This window comes from Choloepus didactylus, chromosome X (assembly GCF_015220235.1).
Source record: "Choloepus didactylus isolate mChoDid1 chromosome X, mChoDid1.pri, whole genome shotgun sequence".
Classification (NCBI taxonomy): Eukaryota; Metazoa; Chordata; class Mammalia; order Pilosa; family Megalonychidae; genus Choloepus; species Choloepus didactylus.
The window spans coordinates 137,479,161-137,498,960 of record NC_051334.1 but is presented as its reverse complement, the minus strand read 5'-3'; the positions used below and the strand labels follow the sequence as shown (position 1 = coordinate 137,498,960).

At 52.3% G+C, this 19,800-nt stretch overlaps 1 long non-coding RNA gene across 1 annotated transcript in view; it reads right to left on the bottom strand.

Moving 5' to 3' along the window:
• The window catches only part of LOC119522765, a 159,122-nt gene that overhangs the window by 100,153 nt on the left and 39,169 nt on the right, over nt 1-19,800 (bottom strand). Inside the window, exon 4 of the long non-coding RNA XR_005214516.1 lies at nt 12,129-12,218. This is a non-coding gene — a long non-coding RNA (uncharacterized LOC119522765). The remainder of the gene's footprint in view (nt 1-12,128; nt 12,219-19,800) is intronic.

The window sequence follows — 19,800 nt, the reverse complement described above, 5'->3', positions numbered from 1 at the left end:
TATTCATGATATTTTGCCTCAGTCCCAATCTCTGCACAGAGGACTTCATGTCCCCCTAGCACAAGTAGGAGCCCCCCACATAAGATGCCAAAACACCCAAGGAGTACCCAAGGGCATCACCTCATGTTAAGAGATTCTCCCAAACCTTTGCTCCTGGACTGCCACAAGGAAGGCTAATGGAGATGTGATGCTCTGAAACTTGGTTGGGGCTCATTTGGTCTTCCTCGCATCCAGGAAAGTCTGAGTCACAGGGCCCACGGTATTCTGGAGCGCACCTGCCTTCACGTCACTCACGTTATCCATACCCTGGCGGGAGCCTCGGGCCATATCCACAGCATCCTCTGCAATCCCTGGTGCCAGGTCTGAGTCCCACATGACTTGAGGGCGACAGTGACATCCTCTGAGCCCTCGGCCTCCATCTGCATTAGCCATGCCGCCCTCTTGGGAAGGCATCTGCAATGTCACGTGGCTTCTGTGTGTTCACAGGAAGACAGGGCATCTGCCAGCCACGATTTAAGGGCAGGGCTTAGGGGGTCACCCAGACAAGGAGGTAGGCCTGTGGAAGTGTTTCAAGCCATGTGCCCATCAGCAGGCTCTCCAGAACCTGCTACAGATTACAAAAGCTATATCAGGTGTGGGCTTGAGACCTGAAGAGACAGAGGTGACCTAGAAGGAGAGAGCATAGCTTCCCATTGCCCTCCAGGTTCAGGTGTCATTTTGTGGATGGTGACCCAGATCAGTGACATCTGCCCCAATTGCACTGACTCAGGGAATACTGAGAATAAGTCTTAGCACCAAGGTTTCCAGCAGCCCAAGGTAGCTTTGCATATGCCCTTTCACAGGCCCAGGTGTTGGGCCCTTCCCCACTAGCTCCTTCTGGTGAGAGCCTTTCCCTTCAGGGAAAGGATGGCTACCCTGTCGTCTGGCCCTCATGGTACCTGCTGTAAACATGGCTACACCTCCCGAAGCCAGGCAGTGAAACATAGAGGTCACATCCAGTACACGGCCCCAGGCTTTCCACTGCGGGTTCAGGGGATGTCTTCTTTTGTTGGGTCCACGGTCTCACTAAGCCACCATGTCCTAAGGGAATCTTCAGCAGTATACAGTGCCAGAGCACTTTGCTTTGTCTCCTTGGAAGCTGCTTCAGGAAGTCCCGCCCCAATATGGTGGCCACCAGTCCCTGAGCATTGGCTTCCTGTATCCCACCGGCCTGGACAGCTGGCTGGCCTTGCCTTCTCCCGTTGCCCGGCTCTGGAGTTTCTGTAACAGGAGGAGGCCTATGGCCAACATATCTTATAGGTATCACAGAGAGGCACCGTGCAGGCCTGAGCCCTGTGTCCTGCCCGGGAGCCTGACTTGACTGCATTCCATGGCCGCCACAGGAAAGTACAGGGATTTTTAAACGAAATCCGCTTGATGGCAGTATGGTACCAGATATGAAAAACTCCCTTATCACTGCGCCTCTCCCTCCGCCCTTTGAAAACAAAAAAAGGGCAACCAGTGTCCAACCTCACTACAGCCAAGGGGCTCCTCAGCTTGGCTACCTTTCAATAGCCTGCAGGCTCATCTTCAGTTCCCCAGTGCAGCCACCATGACACAAACACCCACGGGATCTTCACCCGTGGGTGTTTGTGTGGCCTTCTTCCCTGCAAGCAGGAAGGCTCCCTAGTGAGGCCCCTACTAGGTGGACCACTCACCCTGGCATTGCAGGTGGGCTGGATCCTAAGGAACAGAAAGTAGTCTGCATGCAGAAATGTGCCCAGACACCTCCACTACCCTTACCAAATGAGCAGTTCGCCGGCCCACACATTCCTTCACATGAGCCCCACCTGCCCACACCCACTAAGCATGAGGAACACTGTCACTGAGGCATCCTGACAGGTTCCTGACAGGTTCCTGAAACGTCAGCTTCATTGTGAGTTCTCAAGGAAACAGACACAGATGGGCAACAAATAGAAGAGTGAGGGTTCTCCAAAAGGGTAGGACAAGGCTCCTGGACATGAGGCCAGTTTCTTATAGTGACACGATCTTTTCTGCTCCCCGTGGGATTCTTTTCTTGACCAGTGGGGCAGCCATGTAAATCTCCAGATACCTCACCCAATACATCTTGTAAAGAAGTCACAATGTGGCGTGAGGCCACCCGTGAGTTCCCAGGTGCTTGATTTGTCAAGGCTGGAAAATGAAAGTGAGCTTAGTCATCTTTGTCCTTTCTGACCTTTGGATTGGCAAGGTCACCTGCCTGTTTTGCTCCATGGGATGGATGCCTTGAAAGGAGGGTCCCCTGCAGAAACATGCAGAGAGCAGTGGACATGGATCCCTGAAGACATATCCCTGGGACTCAGAGAGGATGCACCACAGGGAATTTCCACAGTTCAGGAAGTTTTCAAATTTCTCACTACCCAACCTGGGACAAGCATTTACCAAGGACTCAGATCTGCTCCAGAGGAAGGATGAGAAGCCGGTCCAACAGTTGAAGAAAAACCCATCCTATCAGCCACCACCAGAGGTCCGCTTTGGTCTTTCCGAATTTGCGGATGGTACCAAGCAAGGAAGGACACCCCCAGGGCGAAAGTATGCTGCTCATGAGGGAAAGCAGCTCTTGTGCTCAGTGCTGCCAGTCAACACAGCCCAAAGGCCCTGTCCTTTGAATTTTGTCATCAGTTTTGCTAAGCCATAGTGCGAGAGACTTTCCTACAAAATAAAGATATGCATCTCAGGTTTCAAAAGGCCTGACTCTACCTCTACCAGTAAACTCCTGGTGTCCTCCTGAGGCCCACAGCAAACAAAGAAACAAGTAGAGGACCAACTGGCAAAGGAAGCGCTGTGCCCCCCGCCTCTCGCTCTCTGTCACCTTGGCCAACAATGTCTCTTCTGAGAAGCAGAAGCTTCTGCCTAGGATGATGTCCGTCATGTCAAGGAGGTCCTTTGTGGTCTTTGAACTCTTAATAGGGATCACAGAGGATCCATGCATGCAGTCCTGCAATCTAGAGTCTCTGGCCAAGGTATTCGTGACACTTGTGCTTCAGTTCTGATCCCTGCACAGAGGCCTCCTAGCACAAGGAGGAGCCACCCAACGAAGACTCTGATACAGCCTAGAACTGCCACGGGCATCGCCTGGCCTCAAGGAACACTCTGGATCTATTATTCCTTGGCCGCCACAAGAAAGGCGATGTCCTGAAACTTGGTCGGGACTCCTGCAGTTGTCTCGCATCCAGGAAACTCTGTCACAGCTCTTACGGTATTCAGGAGACCACCTATCTTCATGACACCAACAATGACGGTATCTTGGCTGGAACCTCAGGCCATATCCACAGCATCCTGTGCAATCCCTGGAGCCAGGTCTGTGTCCCACATGACTACAAGGCATCAGCTAGGCCATCCTCCTTACACTTGGGTTCCACCCGTAATAGCCAGCTCCTCCTCTTTGGGAACGCATCTGCAATGTTCCTCCCACTCCACTAAACTTTTGAAGGGCATATTTCAGGTCCGCCCACCTCCACCCCTCATCCGCTGAAGCTGTGAATGAAACAGTTGGAGAGTTGGACTTTGAAACATTCCCAGGATCGAACGGTCAGGGCAGAGCTGAGAAGGAAAACATTGCCAGGCAGGGTGGAGCAAGGAAAAGGAAGAGGATCCCAGAGGTTCAGCCCCTGGTGGCAGCAACAAGGATTGTCAAAAGTTTTTTTTATTGTATGTTTTTCATAATTTTTTTTATATAGTACATTAATCAAAAAAAATTAAAAAGGGCAGGAGAAATGCCTGGGGCTCCATGAAGTTAAACCTACTTCTGGACAGGGCAGACACACCTGATTGGGAGTGGAGCTTCCCCGAGCTTCTGTTTGCATCTATTTGTGTGTATGTGTGAGAAACTCGGTGCTTGGGTGTGCTTTAACGTGCGTGCTGAAACGGGTGGTGTCACACAGACAAGGAGAGTGGTCAGGCAGCAGCACCTCAAACACAAATGCCCTTCGGGAGGCTCTCCAAAAGCCCTCACGGATAACAAAGGCTGTATCATATGTGGGCTTGAGACCTGGAAAGGCAGAGATGAGCTTCAAGAAGGAAAGGGCATTCCTTCCCATTGCCCTCCAGGCCCTGAAGTCATCTTGGGGACCCTGACAGAGACCCGAGGTGTCTGCCAATTCAGCTGCCCTGGCCCCTGCCATACTTGGTGTTGGGTCGTGGAACACTGAGGACAGGCCTTTGCAGGAATGCACATAACCTCCTGGGATGGGACTGCAAATCCCCTTTATTCACCCTAGGCTTCCGGTACTTCCTCATTGGCTCGTCCTGATGAGTACTTCTTGCTGTAGCCGGATGGCGATTCTGCTCAACTACTTGGGCCCTCCTGACACCTGCTGAACCAGTGCCAATTCTCCCAGAGCTGGACAGGGAATCACAAAGGGTATGCCTCCGGAATGCCCCAGAGCTGCTTTCCACTGCTCTGTGCAAGGGAGGTCTACTGTTGGGCCTCAAAGTAGGCGAGAGAGGCTCCCAGGAACCCGAGCCTCCTTTAGAGGAGCAACCTATCCTCCTAGGAGAAGGTGAGGCAGGAAATACTGCTAGGGCCCTTTGCTGTGGCTCCTGGGAAGCTCCCTCTACAAATCCCACCCCAATATGGAGGCCACCCAGGCCCTGAGCCTTAGCTTCCCAACTCCCACAGGCCTGGACAGCAGGATGCCCACACCTTGTCCTGCTGCCCAGATCTGGGGCTTCAGTGGCGGGACGAGGCCCAAGCCCACAGATCTCTCATGTCTCACGGGAGCTCTTGATCTTGCTGGGCCCTGTCCTGTGTCCTGCCTAGGACCCTGATTTGACTCCATTTCAAGGAATCTCCACAGAGCCTCAGAGAAGGTGCCATAGGATTTGCAAACAAGAGCCTCTTGATGGCGGTGTTACACCAGAAAGGCAAACCTGCCCTTCTCCCTGGACCCGTCCCACCGCCCTTTGAAAATGAAAAAACGCCAATCAGTCTTCAAGGGCACTACACAAAGGTGGCTGCTCTGCTTGGCCACATTTCAATTGTCCACCAGGACGTCTTCAAAACACCTCATGCATGAATAAAAATATATATATTTGGGGCCCCACCAAAGAGCTGGGGGAGCATGCAGAGGTGTTGGACTTCCTCACCTGGCTTGTTGCTCATGTTCTCAGAAACGGAGACTGATGGCTTCATGTGCTAAGCCCTCTGTCTTGGGGAATGCCCCTACGAAGCTTGTTACTGCAAAGGAGAGGCTAAACCTGCTTATAATTGTGCCTAAGTGTCTCCCCCTGAGTGCCTCTTTGTTGCTCAGATATGACCTGCTCTCTTGAACTAAGCCACCTTGGCGGGTGATCTTGCTGCCCACCCCTCTACGTGGGATCTGACTCCCAGAGTTGTAAATCTCCCTGGCAATGCAGGATATGACTCCTGGGGATGAATCTGAACCAAGTATCGTGGGACTGAGAACATCTTCTTGACCAAAAGGGGGATGCGAAATGAAACTAAATAAAGCTTCAGGGGCTGACAGATTTCAAATGGAGTGAAGAGGTCACTCTGGTGGACATTCTTATGCACTATATAGGTAACACTTTACAGGTTCAATATATTGGAATAGCTACAAGTAAATATCGGAAACTACCAAACCCCAACCCAGTAGCCTTGACTCTTCAAGACGATTGTATAACAATGTAGCTTACAAGGGGTGACAATGTGATTGTGAAAATCCTGTGGAATGCACTCCCTTTATCCAGTGTATGGATGGATGACTAGAAACATGGGGACAAAACCTTTAAGAAAAATACGGTGGGATGGAGGGGGTGATTTGGGTGTTCTTTTTTATTTTTATTTTTTATTCTTATTCTGATTCTTTCTGGTGTAAGGAAAAGTTTCAAAACTAGATTGGGGTGATGAATGCACAGCTATATAATGAACAGTTGATTGTACACCATGAATGCACAGCTATATAATGAACAGTTGATTGTACACCATGAATCATTGTATGGTATGTGAAAATACCTCAATAAAATAGAATTAAAAAAAAAAAAAAACAAAACAAAACACCACACCTCATGCCTGACCTGTAAGTGTGCCTGCATTTTCGAACTCCTACACAACAAGAGGGATGTCCTCCCAGCGAGGCCAATAGTTTCTGGCCCTCAACCAATCCTTGTCTTCCCCCCTGCCACTGCAGGTGGCTTGGGTCTTGTAGCCCAGTAAGGAGTCTGGACACACAAGTGGGCCTGGACACTCTGCCAGCCTCCCCCAAATAGCGTCACCCATACCCCCACACACAGGAAGCCCACCCCAAAACCTGCCAACCAATGCCTTGGGACCAGGGTCACTGAGGAATGCCATTAGCTCCCTGAATGGCCAGCTTGACTGCAAGGTCTCAAGGAGCCACACAGAGAGGGGCAGCAAACACACAGGGAGAGAAGGAAAGGCGAGGTGTCTGTGGAAGGGCAGGATAAAGAACCCGTTCACCGAGGTTGGCGCTCATGGTCACACTGTGTTTTCTGCTGCCCATTGTATGGATGCCTTGACCAGTGGGACAGCTGGTGGCCATCCTGTTCATGCTCCATCTCGCCACATGGCTGATGTCAATCCCCAGACACCTGGCCCCACTGAGCTTGGAAAGGAAGACACAAAGTAGTGCAAGTGCACGGGTGAGTCCCTACATGTTTCTACGGTTGGAAAGCTTGGAAACCCAACGTGACCTTAGACATCTTAGCCTTCTTTTACCTTTTCTTTAATTTCTGCTAGTCAGGGAGAGTAGAAAAAGAATGGTTCCAGAGCATTCCAGGACTGCAACTGCTCACCTTAGCATATGGCCAGAAAAGAAGGGGAAAGGAATGCAAGAATAGGTAGACAGAGGAAATCAGACCCAAGGACAACAGATATGAAACCAAGAAGGCGTCCTTGGAGGAACCCATGGAATGACGCCATGCCCGCAACCCGCTATGGGCCCCAGAGGCAAAGTATTGGGAACCATCAACCAAAACCTGCTTCCCTTTACTCTGCCTTCTTAGGACTGACCACAGAACAGTCGATCTCTCCAATGTCAGGGCCAAAGTGATTTGGAGCATTTTGAAAATGGTTCCCAAATCCCTATGGAGACACACAGAGGCCAATGCACAACAGGCCTCCTCTGGTTCTCCAGCCAACAGAGATATGCAAGTCACAGGTTGATGGAAGTCCTGCTCCTCTGTCCTCAGTGTATGGAACTACACCCAACTAAGGGGGTGCTTGTGTAGGCACAAGCGGAATGTCTATTCCATCGACGTCACTGCGGACACAGATAGAGAAGTCTGGATGCGGATACCCGCGCACATATCCCTTGGACTCATGGAAGATGGTCCTCCTGGGAATTCAATACTTGAGGAAATTTTTTACTTTTTTCACTCCCTATCATGGGACCAGCATTTCGAAAGGACACAGGTCTGCTACAAGAGAAGGAGAAATGCCTGTCCAACAGGTGAAGAACCAGCCATCCCTCCAGCCACCGCTGGAGCATCCTTGGGTGTTTCCTCATATAGCGATGCTAACCAGGGAGGCAGAGGACACCCCCATGGCAAGAGTCCAATGCTCGGGTGGGACAGCACTTCCCGGCAAACACGGCAGTGCCAGTCAGTACAGCCCAATGGCCCCATCCTTTGAATTTCACCATTGGTTTTCCAGAACCACCCTGAAAGATACTCCTCCACACCACAGGCACATGTCTACAGTTTCAGATGGTCTGACAATACCTGTCCTCCTAGACTCGGGTATGTTTCTGAGGCCCACGGGAAAGGAAGGAAAGGGACACGGGGCCAAGGACCGACCAGCAAAGAAAGGGGGAAGGGTCCACCGCTGCTTCTTTGTCACCTTGACCCATGCCCACTCTTCGGACATGCTGAAGGTTTTGCCAAGGTCTACACCTCGCATATTGAGCTGATCCTTTGAGGGTTCACACATTCAGATCCAGGACTACAGAGGGCCCCTTCATGCAGACTTGCAAACTAGAGTCTCCCAATGAATACCAAGAGCCTCTCCCATGAATACCAAGGTATTCATGACATTTTGCCTCAGTCCCAATCTGTGAACAGAGGCCTTCATATCCTCCTAGCACAAGGAGGAGCTGCCCACACAAGATGCCAAAATACCCAAGGAGTAGCCAAGGGCATTGCCTCATGTTAAGAGACCCTCCCAACCCTTTGCTCCTGGACTGAGACAAGGAAGGCCAATGGCAATGCAGTGCTCTGAAACTTGGTTGGGCCTAGTTTGTTTTCCCTGGTATCCAGGAAAGTTTGAGTCACAGGGCCCACGGTATTCTGGAGCCCACCTGCCTTCACATCACAGACGCTATCCAGACCCTGGACAGAGCCTCGGGCCATACCCACAGCATCCTCTGCAATCCCTGGTGCCAGGTGTGTGTCCCACATGACTTTTGCACGAGAGCAACATCATCCTCGGAGCCCTCGGCCTCCATCTGTATTAGCCAAGCCCCACTCTTGGGAAGGCATCTACAATGTCGTGCAGCTGCTCCGTTTTCAAGAAGAGAGTGTCTCTGCAGGCCACAATTCAAGGGCAGGGCTTGGGGGGGTCACCCAGAAAAGGAGGGAGGCCTGTGGAGGTGTCTCAAGCCACGTGCCCATTGGGAGACTCTCCAGAACCCCTCACAGATTACCAAACCTATATCAGGTGTGCACTGGAGACCAGGAGAGACAGAGATGACCTGGAAGGAGAGGGCATACCTTCCCATTGCCCTCCAGGTCCTGCCATCATTTTGTGGATGGTGACCCAGATCAGTGAAGTCTGCCCCAATTGCATTCACTCACAGAACACTGAGAACAGGTCTTTGCATGAAGGGTTCCAACCGCCCAAGGTGGCTTTGCATGTGCCATTTCCCAGACTCAGGCAAGCAGATGTCTGCCCAGGGAGCCTTCTAGTAGGTGGACCTCTCTCCCAGGCACAGCACGTGGGCGGGATCCTAGGGCACAGAAAGGACTCTGGATGCATAAATGTCTCCAAGGCCTCGATAACCCTCACCCAAAGAGGAGTTCGCCCGCCCCCACACACCCACATGAGAACCCCCACGCCTATAGCCATCAACCCATGAGGAACTCTGTCACCGGGGAATGCTGACAGCTTCTAGAAAGGACAGCTCAATTGTGATGTCTCAAGAAGTCAGACACAGATGAGCAGCAAATGATACGGAGTGAAGGGTGCAGGTCCTCTGAAAAGGCAAGACAAGGCTCCCGAGCATCAGGCCAAGCTCTCAGTCACACGACGTTTTCTGCTACCTGCGGGATCCTCACCTTGACCAGTGGGGCAGCCACGTAAATCTCCAGATACCTCAACCAATGGCTCTTTTAAAGAAAGTTGCAACGAGGTGTGATGGCACCCATGAGTCCCCACGTGCTTAGTTTGGCCAAGCTGGATACCCAAAGTGAGCTTAGACATCTTGGCCCTTCCTGACCTTTGGGTTGGCAAGGCCGCCTGTCTTTTTTGCTCCTTGGGATGGATGCCTTGACTGGAGAAGGCCCTGCAAAAACAGGCAGAGAGCTCTGGACAAATATCCCTACACAAATATCCTTTGGACTCATCGACGATGGTCCTCACAGAACTTCAACACTTGAGGAAATTTTTTACTTTGTTCACTGCCCATCATGGGACCAGCAATTCCAGAGGACTCAGATCTGCTCCGAGAGCAGGGTGAAAACCCTGTCCAACAGTTGAAGAACAAGCCATCTCACCAGCCACCGCAGGAGCATCGTCTGGACTTTCCCGATTTGGCGATGCTACCAAGGGAGGCAGAAGACACCCCCATTGTGAGATCCCAATGCTCGGGTTGGACAGCACTTCTCTGCGACCTAGGTGGTGCCAGTCAACGCAGCCCAATACCAATCCTTCGAATTTCGCCATTGGTTTTCCCAAGCCATCCTGCAAATACTTGTCCTCCAAACCACAGTAACATGTCTAGCATTTCAGATGGTCTGACACTACCTGTTCCCCTCAACTCAGGTATGCTTCTGAGGCTCACAGGAAAGAAAGGAAAGAGCCAGGGATTGACCGGCAAGAAAAGGGGCAAGTGTCCACCGCTGCTTCTTTGTCACCTTGATTCACACTGTATCTTCTAACATTCAGAAGGTTTCTCCTAGCTCCAAATCCTCAGTGTAGAGCTGGTGCTTTGAGGGTTCCTACACTCAAATCCGGGATTAGAGAGGTCCCCTTCATGCAGACCTGCAAACTAGAGTCTCCATTTTGCCTATGTAATGGTGACACATTTGCCTCAGTTCCAATCTCTGCACAGAGGCCTTCATATCCTCCTAGCACAAGAAGGAGCCACCAACCCAAGATGCCGAAACACCCAAGGAGTACCCAAGGGCATCGCCTCATGTTAAGAGATCCTCCTGATCCTTTGTTCAGGGACTGATTCAAGGAAGGCCAATGGAGATGCAATGTTCTGAACCTTGGTTGGGCCTCGTTTGGTCTTTGTCGCATCCAGGAAAGTCTGAGTCACAGGGCCCACGGTATTCTGAGCCCACCTGCCTTCACATCACCGTGGATATCCATACCCTGGCTAGAGCCTCGGGCCACATTCACAGTATCCTCTACAGACCCGGTAGCCAGGTCTCTGTCCCACATGACTTGAGGGCAACAGCGATGTCATCCTCCCACCCCACAGCCTTCATATGTATTAGCCATGTCCCCTTCTTGGGAAGACATTTGCAATGTCACGCAGCTGATCTATTTTCAGGAAGAGAGGGACTCTGCCAGCCACTCTTCAAGGGCAGGGCTTGAAGGGCAGGGCTTGGGGGGTCACCCAAGCAAGAAGGCAGGCCTGTGGAGGTGTTCCAAGCCACGTGGCCATCGGGGGCTCCCCAGAACCCCCCACCAATAACAAAAGTAATATCAGGTGTGAGCTGGAGACCTGGAGAGACAGAGGTGACCTGGAAGAAGGAGAGGGCATACCTTCCTATTGCCTTCCAGGCCCCAGCGTCATTTTGTGGATGGTGACCCACATCAGTGATGCCTCCCGTACATGGCACTGACTCCTGGAACACTGAGAACAGGTCTTTGCATGACAGCTTCCAACCGCCAAGGTGGCCTTGTGTTGCCATTTCTTAGGCCCAGGGGTCGGGTCCTTCCTCACTGACTCCTTCTCTTGAGGGCTTTTCCTTCTGGGCCAGGATGGCCACCCTGTTGACTGGCACCGACTGGTCCCATGGCTACTTCTCCCTAAGCTGGACAGCGAAACGTCAAGGTGCCGCCTCCTACACAGTCTCGGGGTTTCCACTGTGGATTCAGGGGACGTCTTCTGTTCTGTGGCCCAGGGTCTCCCTTAGCTGAGCCGCCCTGTCCTTCTAAGGCAATCTTCAGCAGTAAACAGGGCCAGAGCACTTTGTCCTGTTTCCCTGAAAGCTGCTTCAGGAAGTCCCACCCCAACATGGCGGCCACCAGGCCCTGAACATTGGCTTCCTCTGTCCCATCAGCCAGAACAGCTGGCTGTCCTTGCCTTCTCCTGCTGCCTGGCTATGAGCTTCTGCGACAGGAGGAGGCCTACAACCAACATATCTCCTATGTTTCATGGAGACTTGCACCGTGCAGGCGTCAGTTCTGTGTCCAAACCGGGACTCTGACTTGACTGTATTCCATGGCCTCCCTAAGAACTTACAGGGATTGTGAAACAATGTCCGCTTGATGGCAGTATTGAACCAAGATATGAAAAACTCCCTTATCACTGCGCCTCTCCCTCCACCCTTTGAAAACAAAAAAAGGGCAACCAGTGTCCAACCTCACTACAGCCAAGGAGCTCCTCAGCTTGGCTACCTTTCAATAACTTGGTTGCCCATCTTCAGTTTCCCAGCCCCCCACCCAGACACACACACTCAGGGGAGCTACACCCTTCGGTGTCTGTTAGGCCTCCTTCCCAGCAAGCGGGTGGTGCCCCAGCCAGGCTCCTACTAGTTGGACCACTCTCCCTGTCCCTGCAGGTGGGCTGGATCCTAAGGCACAGAAAGGAGTCAGGATGCATAAATGTGTCCAGTCGCCTCTATAACTCTCACCCAAAGAGTAGTTCACCAGCCCCCATACATGCACACCTGAGCCGTCTCCCCCGTCTCCCACGCCCACCAACACAGGAGGAACACTGTCACTGGGGCATGCTTACAGATTCCCAAATGGTCAGCTTGATTGTTAGGTCTCAAGGAGCCAGACACTGGTGTGCAGCAAATGACGCAGGCAGTGAAAGGTGCAGGTCCTGTGAAAAGGCAGGAAAAGGCACCGGAGCATCAGGCCAGACTCTCATAGTAACACGATCCTTTCTGATACCTGTGGGATCGTCGCCTTGACCAGTGGGCAGCCATATAAATCTCGAGGTATCTCAACCAATATAGCATGTAAAGGAAGTCACAAAGTGGCGTGAGAACACCTGTGAGTCCCCACATGCTTGGATTGGAAAGGCTAGAAACCCAAAGTGAACTTAGACGTCTTGGCCCTTCCTGACTTTTGGGTTGGCAAGACCGCCTGCCTATTATGTTCCATGGGATGGATGCCTTGACCGGGAGGAGACCCTGCAGAAACAGGCAGAGAGCACTGGACACGGATCCCTGCACACATATCACTGGGACTCACAGAGGATGGGCCTCACGGAAATTCAACAGTTCAGGAAGTTTTCGATTTCCTCACTTCCCAACCTGGGACCAGCTTTTACCAATTACCCAGATCTGTCCCAAAGGTAGGCTGAAAAACCTGTCCAACAGTTGAAGGAAAAACCATCCTACTAGCTACCACTGGAGGGCTGCCTTGGTCTTTCCCGATTTGGCAGTGCTAACAAGCAAGGAAGAGGGACAACCCCATGGGGAGAGTACCCTGCTCCAGTACGAAAGCACTTCTTGTGCTTGATGCAGCCAATAAACACAGCCCAAACGCTCTGTCCTTCCACTTTAGCCATCGGTTTTCCCAAGCCATAGTGCAAGAGACTTTCCTCCAAACCACAGTCCCGCATCTCAGGTTTCAGAAGGCCTGACTCTACCTCTACCCCTAGACTTGGGTGTGCTCCTGAGGCCCACAGCAAACGAGGAAACGAGTAGAGGACCAACCGGACAAGTAGGCGCTGTGTCTCCTGCTACTCACTCTCTCTGTCACGTTGGCCCACACTGTCTCTTCTGACGAGCAGAAGCTTCCACAAAGGCTGATGCCCGTCATGTCAAGCCTGAAATCTTAACAGGGATCAGAGAGGACCCATGTATGCAGACCTACAATCTAGAATCTCTCTTCGGCCAAGGTATTTGTGACACTTTTGCTTCAGTTCTGATCCCTGCACAGAGGCCTCCTGGTACAAGGAGGAGCCACCCACCAAAGACTTCAAAACATTCTAGGACTTCCACGGGCATCACCTCGCTTCAGGAAAACGTCTCGATCCATTATCCCTTGGCCACCACAGGAAAGGCCCACAGATGTGCGATGGCCTGACGCTTGGTTGGGCCTTGTGTGGTCTTCTCACTTCCAGGAAAATCTGTCACAGATCCTATGGTATTCAGGACTCCACCTGCCTTCACTTCACCAACAATGACTGTAACTTGGCTGGAACTTTGGGTGCCATCCATAGCATCCTCTATAATACCTGGAGCCAGGTCACACATGAGTCATTGAGGGCATAAGCTATGCCATCCTTCTAACTCTCTGGCTGAACCCAAAATACCAAGGTCCTACTATTTGGGAAGGCATCTGCAATCTTGCACGGCCACTTTGTTTTCCGGGAGACAGGGCGTCAACAGCCTCCGCATGAGGAACAGTGAGATCGTGTAAGTCAAAGGCTTGATCAGGGCTCAGCAGGGAAAGTCACGACCACATGTTCCTTCCACTCCACTCAACTTTTCAAACCATCTGGAACAGGGCCTGTTTCAGGTCCCACACCCCCACCCCTCCTACACTGGTGCTGTGAATGAAACAGGCAGAGACTTGTACTTTCAGAAATCCCATCAAACCAGGATCAAAGGTGCAGGGCAGAGCTAAGCAGGAGAACATCACCAGGCAAGTTGGAGCAAGGAAAAGGAAGAGGATCTCAGAGATTCAGCCCCCGGTGGCAGCAACAAGGATTCTCAGAAGTCCCTGAGAAATGCCTGGGACTCCACCACAGTAAACCTACTTCCTGGTCAGGGCGGACATACTTTATTGGGAGTGGAATCCCTGCTGAGCATGTCTTTGCATGTGTGAGAATGTCTGTGATTGTATGTGCTTTCACACGCGTGCTGAAATGGGAGGTGTACCCAGACAAGGAGAGTGGTCACACAGAAGCATATCAAACCCAAGTGACCTTCAGGAGGCTCTCCAGAACCCCTCACAGATGACCATGGCTGTATCAGGTGTGGGCTTTAGACATGGGAAGGCAGAGATGAGCTTAAAGAAGGAAAGGGCATTCCTCCCCATTGCCCTCCAGACCCTGAAGTCATGTTGGGGATGGTGACCCAGACCCGAGGTGTCTGCCAATTCAGCTGCCCTGGCTCTGGCCACACTTGGGGTTGCATCCTGGAGCACTGAGGACAGGCCTTTGCAGGAATGCACCTGACCTCCTGGTGCAAGTCCCATTTCTTCACCCCAGGCTTCGTCCCCTTCCCCATTGGCTCCTCCTGATGAGTGCTGCTTCCCGCTGTAGCCGGCTGGCGACCCTGCCCAATTCCTTGGACCCTCATGGCACCTGCCATACCAGTGCCAGTTCTCCCTGAGCTGGACAGAGAATCACAAAGGGTCTACCTCCCACATGGCCCAGAGCTGCTTTCCACTGCCCTATGCAGGGGAGGTCTTCTATTGGGGCTCACAGCAGCCCAGAGATGCTCCCAGGGACCTGAGCCTCCTTTAGAGGAGCCACCCTATCCTCCTAAGAGAAGGTGAGGCAGGTAATACTGCCAGGGCCATTTGCTGTGGCTTCGTGGAAGCTGCCTGGCCAAATTCCACCGCACATGGAGTCTACCAAGGCCCTGAGCCTTGGATTATCGAGTCCCACAGGACTGCACAGCAGGCTGCCCACGCCATGTCCTGCTGCACAGCTCTGGGGCTTCAGAGGTGGGACAACACCCAAGGACGCACATCTCTCATGTCTCCCGGGAGCTCTGGATCTTGCTGGCCCATCCTGTGCCCTGCCTAGGATCATGACTTGACTCCATTTCAACGTATCCTCTCAGAGCCTCGGGGAAGGTGCCATAGGATTTGCAAAGATCCTCTTGATGGCGGTGATGCACCAGAAAGGAAAACGTGCTCTTCTCCTTGGACCTGTCCCACCGACCTTTGAAAACAAAGAAAACACCAAGCAGTCCACAAGGGCACTACACAAAGGTGGCTGCCAGCAGGGCCACTTCTCAATTGCCAACCTCCATATCTTCAAAACCACTCATGCTTGAGCTGTCCCTATACATGCAAGTTTGGACTCCTACACAAGAGGGATGGCACCCCAGCCAGGCCCAGAGCTTCTGGCCGTCAACCAATCTGTGCCTTTCTCTCTGGCACTGCAGGTGGCTTGAGTCCCGGAGCCCGGAAAGGAGTCTCTACTCACATGTGGACCTGGATACCTTACCAGCCTCCCCCAAAGAGTATCACACATAACTCACCGACACAAAAAACCCAGCCCCGAAACTTGCCCACCAATGCCTTAGGGCCAGGTTCACTGAGGAATGCCCACAGCTCCCTGAAAAGCCAGCTTAACTGTGAGGTCTCAGGGAAACACACAGAGGGGAGCAGCAAACACACACAGGGAGCGAAGGTTGAGGTGTCTGTGAAAGGGCAGGATAAGGAACCCGGGCACCAGGTTTGGCATGCATGGTCGCATTGCCTTTTCTGCTGCCATTGGTATGAATGCCTCGACCAGCGGGACAGCTGGTGGAAATCCCTTTCATGCTCCATCTCGCCACATGGCTGATGTCAATCCCCAGATACCTGGACCCATCAAGCTAGGAAAGGAAGACACAAAGTAGCGAGAGTGCACCAGTAAGTCCCTATATGTTCCTGTGGCTGGCAAACTTGGTAAACCAACATGACACTGGATGTCTTAGCTTTCTCTCACCTTTGCTTTCCTTTCTGCAAGTATGGGGAGCATGGAAAAAGAATGGTTCCACAGCACTCCAGGACTGTAACCACTCCCACTTAGCATAGGGCCAGAAAGAAAGGGAAAAGGAATACAAGAATAGGTAGACAGAGGAAACCACACCTAAAGACAATGGATCTGACACCAAAAAGGCATCTTTGGAAGAATCCACGAAACGTCATCGTGCCCCCAACCTGCCACAGGCCCCAGATGGCCCATACTGGGAACCGTCAATCAAAACCTGCTTCCCTTCACTCTGTCTTCTTAGGTCTGACCACAGCACAGTGGATCTCAACAAACTAAGGACCGAAGTGAGGTGGTGCATTTATGAAATTGGTTCCCGAATCCTTATGGAGACCTGCAGACACAAATGCATAACCGGCCCCTCCTCTGTTCTCCAGCGTAGAGGGACAAGCAAGTCATGGGTTGATGGAAATCCTGCTTCTCTGTCCTCAGGGTGTAGAACCAGGCCCAAAGGGAAGGGTGTGCTTGGGTAGACACCAGGGAAATGTCTATTCCACCGAAGTCCCCGGGGACACAGGCAGAGAAGGCTGGAAGTGGACCCCTGCACACATATCCCTTGGACTCCTGAAGGATGGTCTTCATGGAAATTAAATACGAGAAGAAACTTTTTACTTTTTTCACTCACCATCATGGGACCAGCACTTCGCAAGGACACAGACCTGCTCCGAGAGGACGGTGAAAAGCATGTCCAACAGTTGAAGAACAAGCCACCCCACCAGCCCCCAGTGGAGTAACCTTCTGTATTTACCAATTTGGTGATGTAAACAAGGGAGGCAGACGACACCCTCATGGTGAGAGTCTAATGCTCGGGTTGGATAGCACCTCCCTACTACCTCAGTGGTGCCAGTCAATGCAACCCAATGGCCCCATACTTTGAATTTCGCCATTGGTTTTCCCAAGCCATCCTGCAAGATATATGTCCTACAAATCACAGACACATGTCTAGGGTTTCATATGGTCTGACAATACCTGTTCCCCTAGACTCGGGTATGCTTCTGAGGCCCACGGGAAAGGAAGGAAAGGGACACGGGGCCAGGGAACTACCAGCAAAGAAAGGGGCAAGGGTCCACCGCTGCTTCTTTGTCACCTTGACCTATGCTGTCTGTTCGGATATGCTGAAGGTTTTGCCTAGGTCTACACCTCCCATGTCGAGCTGGTCCTTTGAGGGTTCCTACATTCAGATCCAGGATTACAGAGGGCCCCTTCATGCAGACTTGCAAACTAGAGTCTCCATTTTGCCAAGCTATTCATGATATTTTGCCTCAGTCCCAATCTCTGCACAGAGGCCTTCATGTCCCCCTGGCACAAGTAGGAGCCCCTCACATAAGATGCCAAAACACCCAAGGAGTACCCAAGGGCATCACCTCATGTTAAGAGATTCTCCCAAACCTTTGCTCCTGGACTGCCACAAGGAAGGCTAATGGAGATGTGATGCTCTGAAACTTGGTTGGGGCTCATTTGGTCTTCCTCGCATCCAGGAAAGTCTGTGTCACATGGCCCACGGTATTCTGGAGCGCACCTGCCTTCACATCACTCACGTTATCCATACCCTGGCGGGAGCCTCGGGCCATATCCACAGCATCCTCTGCAATCCCTGGTGCCAGGTCTGAGTCCCACATGACTTGAGGGCGACAGTGACATCCTCTGAGCCCTCGGCCTCCATCTGCATTAGCCATGCCGCCCTCTTGGGAAGGCATCTGCAATGTCACGCGGCTTCTGTGTGTTTAGGAAGACAGGGCACCTGCCGGCCACGATTTAAGGGCAGGGCTTAGGGGGTCACCCAGACAAGAAGGCAGGCCTGTGGAAGTGTTTCAAGCCATGTGCCCATCAGCAGGCTCTCCAGAACCTGCTATAGATTACAAAAGCTATATCAGGTATGGGCTGGAGACCTGGAGAGACAGAGATGACCTGGAAGGAGAGGGCATACCTTCCCATTGCCCTCCAGGTCCTGCCATCATTTTGTGGATGGTGACCCAGATCAGTGAAGTATGCCCCAATTGCATTCACTCACAGAACACTGAGAACAGGTCTTTGCATGAAGGGTTCCAACCGCCCAAGGTGGCTTTGCATGTGCCATTTCCCAGACTCAGGCGTGGGACATTCCCCCACTAGCTATTTCTGGTGAGGGCCTTTCCCTTCAGGGAAAGAATGGCCACCCTGTCATCTGGCCCTTCTGGTACTTGCTGGCCCAATGGCTACTTCTCCCTAAGCTGGACAGTGAAACGTGAAGGTCCCACCTACTGCACGGCCCCAGGCTTTCCACTGCGGGTTCAGGGGACGTCTTCTGTTGTGGGGCCAAGAGTCTCCATTAGCTATGCCACCCTGTCCTTCTAAGGGAATGTGCAGCAGTATATACAGCCAGAGTACTTTGCCCTGACTTCCTGGAAGCTGCTTCAGCAAGTCCCGCCCCAACATGGCAGCCACCAGACCCTGAGCAATGGCTTCCTATGTCCCACGGGCCTGGAGAGCTGGCTGTCCTTGCCTTCTCCCGCTGTCTGGCCCTGGAGCTTCTGCGACAGGAGACCTACAGCCAATATATCTCCTAGGTTTCACAGGAAACCAACACCCTGCAGACCTCAGTCCTGTGTCCTGCCTGTGACCCTGACTTGACTGCATTCCATGGCCTCCCTAAGAACGTACAGGGATTGTGAAACAACATCCGCTGGATGGCAGTACTGCACCAGATATGAAAAACTACCTTATCAGTGGGCCTCTCCCTCCGCCCTTTGAAATCGAAAAAAGGGCAACCAGTGTCCAACCTCTCTACAGCCAAGGAGCTCCTCAGCTTGGCCACCTGTCAAGAGCCTGAGTTCCCATTTTCAGTTCCCCAGACCACCCCCTCCAACACACAAGACCTACACCCTTGAGTGTCTGCTTGACCTCATTCCCCACAAGCAGATGGCGCCCCAACAAGGCTCCTAGCAGGTGGACCTCTCTCCCAGGCACAGCATGTGGGCGGGATCCTAGGGCACAGAAAGGACTCTGGATGCATAAACATCTCCAGAGGCCTCGACAACCCTCACCCAAAGAGCAGTTCCCCTGCCCCCACACACCCATACAAGAGCCCCCCCAAATCCACACCAACGAACCCATGAGGACCACTGTCACTGGGGCAGGCTGAGATTCCTGAAAGGTCAGCTAGTTTGTGAGGCCTCAAGGAGTCAGAGGGGAAGCAAATGACAGGGAGTGAAGGGTGCCGGTCCTCTGAAAAGGCAGGACAAGGCTCCCAAGCATCGGGCCAGGCTCTCATAGTCACAGAATGTTTTCTGCTACACATGGGCTCATCGCCTTCACCAGTGGGTCAGCCATGTAAATCTCGAGATACCCACCCAAAACAGATTGTAAAGGAAGTCGCAAAGTGGCATGAGGGCACCTGTGAGTCCCCACCTGCTTGGTTTGGCAAGGCTAGAAATCCAAAGTAAGCTTACGTGTCTTGGCCCTTCCTGGCCTTTGGGTTGGCAAGGTCTTCAGCCTGTTTTGCTCCATGGATGATGCCTTGACCGGAGGAGCCCCAACAGAAACAGGAAGAGAGCACTGGACATGGACCCCTGCACATATCCCTGGGACTCACAGAGGACGGGCCTCACAGAATTTCAACAGTTCCAGAATTTTTCAAATTTCTTACTCCCCAACCTGGAACCACCATTGGCCAAGGACTCAGATCTCCTCCAAAGGTAGGGTGAGAAGCCTTTCAAACACTTGAAGAAAAGCCCATCATAGCAGACAGCACTGGAGGGCA